Raw genomic sequence first — 7610 nt, forward strand, 5'->3', positions numbered from 1 at the left:
AGGATAGCATCAGGACCTCCCTATAGTTGCCGCCCGGATGGGCCCAACTCGGCATAATTCAAGTTATATTAGCCATCGTTCACTGTATTCTGGACTAGACAAGTGTTCAAAGATTAGTGAGTGCAAATAAACTGTTCACTATAGTATCATGCAACATTTTCACATGCAAGTTAAGTAGTGTGCTATTTATTTTAATGAATTATTGTAAATTGTTGCTAATATGTGTTCCCATAACTTTTACCGTAGTTTGCCTAAACCTATTTGCCCTGTGACGAGGCTGTATAGTTGCTGCTTGCAAGCAAGCCACATCAATAGCAGCAACTACTTTCGGTGGTAGGGAGTTCTCTTACTGACACATTTACGTTGGAACCTAAGAGTGTTTCGTGAATCCAATAAAAATGTAATTAATTTGGAATTGCGTTATTTTTCGTGGCATCTATAGTGAACTGTGTGTGCTTGACTGTCTTTACTAATTCTTCGAAACGTGCTTATATTCGAAAGTAGCCTTCTTTGCCTGACTGGGCTGATTAAATGTGAATTACTGTTCGCTTGTGTTATCAAAACATACACATAACTCATAGCTTTGTACTAAAATAGGCTTTGATCTTCTGCCGCCAGACTGTTCCCCCAGGGAACCCAAAAGCTGTACATACAATACATCCATGCCTTGTTAATTGACGTACAATGAGGTGACACAAGTCAAGGCACACCTCTTAATATTGTGTCGGACCTCCTTTTGACCGGCATAGTGCATTAACTCGATGTGGCATGTACTCAACAAATCGTTGGAAGTCTCCTGCACAAATATTGAGCACTACTGCCTCAATAGCCATCCATAGCTGCGAAACTGTTGCCACTGAAGGATTCTGTGCACGAACTGACCTCACCTATGCCCCATAAATGTTCAATGGTATTATGCATAGTTGCGGAAGTGTTCCCGCTGCAAGGTTCTGTGCACGAACTGACCTCGATTATGGCCCATAAATGTTCAATGGTATTATGTCGGGCGATCGGGCCAAATCATTCGCTCGAATTGACCAGAATATTCATGTCACCAATCGCGAACAATTGTGACCCGTTGATATAGCACACTCTCACGCATAAGAATAAAGTCTATGAATGGCAGCAAATGGTCTCCAGGAAGCCGAACATAACTACACTCCTGGAAATTGAAATAAGAACACCGTGAATTCATTGTCCCAGGAAGGGGAAACTTTATTGACACATTCCTGGGGTCAGATACATCACATGATCACACTGACAGAACCACAGGCACATAGACACAGGCAACAGAGCATGCACAATGTCGGCACTAGTACAGTGTATATCCACCTTTCGCAGCAATGCAGGCTGCTATTCTCCCATGGAGACGATCGTAGAGATGCTGGATGTAGTCCTGTGGAACGGCTTGCCATGCCATTTCCACCTGGCGCCTCAGTTGGACCAGCGTTCGTGCTGGACGTGCAGACCGCGTGAGACGACGCTTCATCCAGTCCCAAACATGCTCAATGGGGGACAGATCCGGAGATCTTGCTGGCCAGGGTAGTTGACTTACACCTTCTAGAGCACGTTTGGTGGCACGGGATACATGCGGACGTGCATTGTCCTGTTGGAACAGCAAGTTCCCTTGCCGGTCTAGGAATGGTAGAACGATGGGTTCGATGACGGTTTGGATGTACCGTGCACTATTCAGTGTCCTCTCGACGATCACCAGTGGTGTACGGCCAGTGTAGGAGATCGCTCCCCACACCATGATGCCGGGTGTTGGCCCTGTGTTCCTCGGTCGTATGCAGTCCTGATTGTGGCGCTCACCTGCACGGCGCCAAACACGCATACGACCATCATTGGCACCAAGGCAGAAGCGACTCTCATCGCTGAAGACGACACGTCTCCATTCGTCCCTCCATTCACGCCTGTCGCGACACCACTGGAGGCGGGCTGCACGATGTTGGGGCGTGAGCGGAAGACGGCCTAACGGTGTGCGGGACCGTAGCCCAGCTTCATGGAGACGGTTGCGAATGGTCCTCGCCGATACCCCAGGAGCAACAGTGTCCCTAATTTGCTGGGAAGTGGCGGTGCGGTCCCCTACGGCACTGCGTAGGATCCTACGGTCTTGGCGTGCATCCGTGCGTCGCTGCGGTCCGGTCCCAGGTCGACGGGCACGTGCACCTTCCGCCGACCACTGGCGACAACATCGATGTACTGTGGAGACCTCACGTCCCACGTGTTGAGCAATTCGGTGGTACGTCCACCCGGCCTCCCGCATACCCACTATACGCCCTCGCTCAAAGTCCGTCAACTGCACATACGGTTCACGTCCACGCTGTCGCGGCATGCTACCAGTGTTAAAGACTGCGATGGAGCTCCGTATGCCACGGCAAACTGGCTGACACTGACGGCGGCGGTGCACAAATGCTGCGCAGCTAGCGCCATTCGACGGCCAACACCGCGGTTCCTGGTGTGTCCGCTGTGCCGTGCGTGTGATCATTGCTTGTACAGCCCTCTCGCAGTGTCCGGAGCAAGTATGGTGGGTCTGACACACCGGTGTCAATGTGTTTCCAGGAGTGTATTTCCAGTTAATGATCGTTTCAGCTGGACCAGAGGATTCAGTCCATTCCATGTAAACACAGCCCTCACCATTATGGAACCTCCACCAGTTTGCACAGTGCCTTGTTCACAACTCGGGTCCATGGCTTCGTGAAGTTTGCGCCACACTAGAACCCTACCATCGGCTGTTACCAACTGAAATCGGGACTCACCTGACCCGTCCACGGTTTTCCAGTCGTCTAGTGTCCAATCGATATGGTCATGAGCCCAGTAAAGGCGCTACAGGCGATGTCATGCTTCTAGAATGAAATTTTCACTCTACAGCGGAGTGTGCGCAGGAGAGCTTTTGTGAAGTTTGGAAGGCAGGAGACGAGGTACTGGCGGAATTAAAGCTGTGAGGACGGGGCGTGAGTCGTGCTTGGGTAGCTCAGTCGGTAGAGCACTTGCTCGCGAAAGGCAAAGGTCCCGAGTTCGAGTCTCGGTCCGGCACACAGTTTTAATCTGCCAGGAAGTTTCGATGTCATGCTGTTAGCAAAGGCACTCGGGTCGGTCGTCTTCTGCCATAGCCCATTAAAGCCAAATTTCTCCGCACTGCACTAACCTATACGTTTTTCATGTGCCCATCATTGATTTCTGTGGTTACTTCACGCAATGCTGTTGGTCTGTTAGCACCGACAACTCTACTCAAACACCGCTGCTCTCGGCCGTTAAGCGAAGGCCGTCGGCCACTGCATTGTCCGTGGTGAAAGATAATGCCTGGAATTTGGTATTCCCGACACACTCTTGACACTGTGAATCTCGAAATACTGAATTTCCTAGCGATTTCCGAAATGAAATGCCCCATGCATTTATATGTAACTATCATTCCGCGTTCAAAGCCTGTTAATTCCCGTCGTGCGGCCATAATTACGTCGGAAACCTTTTCACATGAATCATCAGAGTACAAATGAGAGCTCCACCAACGCACTGCCCTTTTATACGTTGTATACGCAATACCACTGCCATCTCTATATTTGCATATCGCTGTCTCACGACTTATCACCTCAGTGTAAATCCACCAGAGGATGTAGGTATAATCCTCCGAAACGCGCAGTGGAAACTGTTATAAATGTGACTGGTACATCAATTTGGATTTTCAATTAATATTCATAATATTAGGATTTGAAAGTACGTGATCTGTGCTTGTACACCTGCACCATCTTCTGCCAGTCACATACAAATGACTTTGGAATCAAAAAATGGCTCTGAGCACTATGGGACTCAACATCTTAGGTCATCAGTCCCCTAGAACTTAGAACTACTTAAACCTAACTAACCTAAGGACATCACACACACCCATGCCCGAGGCAGGATTCGAACCTGCGACCGTAGCAGTCCCGCGGTTCCGGACAGCAGTGCCAGAACCGCTAGACCACCGCGGCCGGCCACTTTGGAATCGTTTCTCTCTTCGTCGACCACCCCGCCATTGCAATGTTTTGTCTCAGTGATCAGTGCATGTACACTTTACTTTGCTGACACCGATCTGTATGAACGAGAGCAATTTAAGTCTCTATGTGTATATCTCCAGACCATAGTCATAGTGGCTTTCCGATCATTCCAGTTGGTATACGGAACTCCTCATTTTCCAAACATGAACCTGAAATTTTATCAAGCGATAGCTTCAATTAATAAAAGTACATTATTCTAAAGGACGAGTACGTGAATATATACTGCCAGAAAATTACATACCAACAAACAAAGTTGTTGCATAACTCATGGCATGACGAGGTACAACTGTTTTGCGTATAAAAATCAAACGGCACATATTAGATAGGTGGTCACAGTACTCTGCATCTACATGTATACTCCACTAGCCACCAAGCAGTGTTTGGCGGAGGGCACTATTCACGCCAAAGTCATATTACCCCCTCTCTGTTCCACTCGCGGATAACGCGACGGAAAAACGACTGTCTGAACGCCTCAGTATGAGCTCTAATTTCCCCTATTTTTGAATGGTGATCATTGCGCGATTTGAAAGTTGGTGGTAATAATATATGCTCTACATCCTCGGCGAAGATCAGGTTTTGGAATTTAGTGAGCAGGCCCTTCCGCTTAGCACGTCGTCTATCTGCAAGTGTGTGCCACTTCAAACTTTCTATGAGATTTGTAACGCTCTCGCGATGGCTAAGTGTACCAGTCACGAATCTTGCCGCTCTTCTTTGGACCTTCTGAATCTCTTGAATCAGACCTAACTGGTAATGGTCCCATAGAGACGAGCAATACTCTAAGAGTGGACGAACTTAAGTATTGTAAGCTATTTCCTTTGATGAAGGACTGCATCGCTTCAGGATTCTACCAATAAACCGCAATCTAGTGTTCGCCTTACCCGTTACTTGTTTAAACTGATCGTTCCATTTGAGGTCATTTCGAATAGCCACACCCAGATATTTGACGGATGTTACCGCTTCCAAAGACTGGGCATTTATTTTGTACTCGTACATTAATGGGGATTTTCGCTTTGTTATACGCAGTAGGTTACACTTATGAATATTGAGAGATAACTGCCAGTCATTACACCACGCAATTATTTTCTGCAAATCCTCACTTATTTGTTCACAACTTTCGTGTGATACTACTTTCCTGTAGACTACAGCATCATCGGCAAGCAGTCAGTGCCATCAACGAGATCGTTTATGTAAATCGTAAAAAGCAGCGGACATATTACGCTGCCCTGGGGCACACCTGATGTTACGCCTGGTGCTATATTTGCAACATAATCAACATAAAATCTTACGTGGATACCGTCTGGCGTGTAAGGATCTTAACTGTTTTACAATCCCAGATACACTAAACACTATGTCAGCGATCCTTGCGTTTGTTCTAGAATTGAAAAGGGGAATAGTGCTGCAGTCCTCTACCGTAAACGAGTTTTTGAAAATAATTACTATTAAAAACAGTCTTGATCACAATTTATTTTATAAGGTGACCGGTTTCGACCACTGCTGTGGTCATCTTCAGACCATTGAGTGGAAACCCCTTTCTGTTGGAGAATCACAACTGCTGTTCCCATAATGCATTCAAGAGTTTTTGAAAGCTAGTAGAGAAATGGAAGTAGCACTAAAATATCCACTTTTCAGTCTTTACTTCTGAATCTACGTCTATATCCGTCCTTTCACTTTTATTAATCCTAAAAATAAGCTAAACAAGCGATCAGGTACAGAACTGACTAACTGGGATGGCGGGCGATCGACTTAACAATCGTCCTCAACTGAGGAACCAAACATGTTTTCCAGTTTACAAGACAGTATCCCAATTGAAAAAGAGAATAGATGACTGGTACATATATGCAATAATCCAACTATACGACTAGAAATAAATGTCGCATCTGCTATAGTATAAGAGAAAATGAAGTTTAATACCTGGTTCACAGTACGATCACTAAAGATGAAGTACAAGCTCCGTTCGATCTTGGTGAGGGGGGGGGGGGGGGGAGGGGAGGGGAGTTGGTCTGTATCTCTGACGTCAGGCTGTTGTTGAATTTTGGAATATGTTTTATACTGGCGTATTATGACAATTCTGGAGACTGGAAGTCTCCTCTGTACGAAACAGAATGGGTCTTATGACACTGATCTCGCTCTGTTTTGTAAACAGTATCCAGAAATAAATATATTGTAGCCCACATATTAATGTCGTGGTCTTTGACTTCCGGAAGGCATTCGATACTGTTTCACACTGCCACCTAATGAACAAAATACGAGCCTACCGAAAATAAAATCAGCTGTGAGACTGGATTGAAGTGTTTATGTCAAACATAACATAGCATGTCATTCTCAATTAAGAGAAATCTTCAGATGTAAAAGTAAATTCGGGCATACCCCAAGGAAGAGTGGTAGGCCCATTACTTTTCAAAACATATATAAATGACCTAGTGGATAACGTTGGAAGTTCCACGAGAGTCTGCACAGATGATGCAGTTGTAAACAGAAAGGTATGTACGATAGAGAATTGTATGAAAAAGAGTGGCATATCAAGGTACAACCTGTACCACTTTATGCTTTAATGACTTTCAAACGTGAAAGTGGGATAGAAACTCCATATGAAACTTCCTGGCAGATTAAAACTGTGTGCCGGACCGAGACTCGAACTCGGGATCTTTGCCTTTCGCGGGCAAGTGCTCTACCAACTGAGCTACCCAAGCACGACTCACGCCCCGTCCTCACAGTTTCACTTCTGCCAGTACATCGTCAGTTTTAATCTGCCAAGAAGTTTCATATCAGCGCACACTCCGCTGCAGAGTGGAAATCTCATTCTAGAAACTCCATAGTTTGGTTACCCACGTCGTCAAAAATCCAGGATGTAGGATGGCAGTGAGTTAAAAATGCATTATGGTGCTGTTAGAAAATTTTAAAAAAATAAGATGGCGGAGCTATAAAAAACTGATTAAAAATTTCAAAAAAATCAGTCAAAATACACTGCTGGAAAAAATTAGTTCACTCTTTTAGAGGTTTTCAATTTGCTCACAATTTATTGTTGCAACAATGCATATGGAGTACATGAAATAATTTCATTTACCGATCAATAGCACAAGGGCAACGGCCTTGCCGCAGTCGATACACCGGTTCCCGTGAGATCACCGAAGTTAAGCACTGTCGGGCGTGATCGGCACTTGGATGGGTCACCATCCAGGCCGTCATGTGCTGTTGCCATTTTTCGTGGTGCACTCAGCCTCGTGATGCCAATAGAGGAGCTACTCGACCGAATAGTAGCGGGTTCGGTCAAGAATACTATCATAACGACCGGGAGAGCGGTGTGCTGACCACAAGCCCCCCCTATCCGCATCCTCCCCTGAGGATGACACGGCGCTCGGATGGTCCCGATGGGCCACTTGTGGCCTGTAAACGGAGTGGATCAATAGCACAAGGGGCCCTGAGGTACCGGGACCCATGTTGAAACACCTACACTAGTACATGGAGTAGTCTTCCTGGGCGTCAATGCAGACGTTGACTCTGGCATTCAGTCTATCGTACAGATGGCAAATACTGTCCTGGAATACGTTATACCGCCCCTGCTCGACCTTTTCACGT

General features: G+C 46.2%; 1 pseudogene; it reads left to right on the plus strand.

The window, feature by feature from the left end:
* The first annotated feature begins 7114 nt into the window (after positions 1-7114).
* Positions 7115-7232, plus strand: LOC126472031 (5S ribosomal RNA; annotated as a pseudogene).
* The last annotated feature ends 378 nt before the right edge of the window (positions 7233-7610 follow it).

Source organism: Schistocerca serialis, chromosome 3 (assembly GCF_023864345.2).
Source record: "Schistocerca serialis cubense isolate TAMUIC-IGC-003099 chromosome 3, iqSchSeri2.2, whole genome shotgun sequence".
Taxonomy (NCBI): domain Eukaryota; kingdom Metazoa; phylum Arthropoda; class Insecta; order Orthoptera; family Acrididae; genus Schistocerca; species Schistocerca serialis.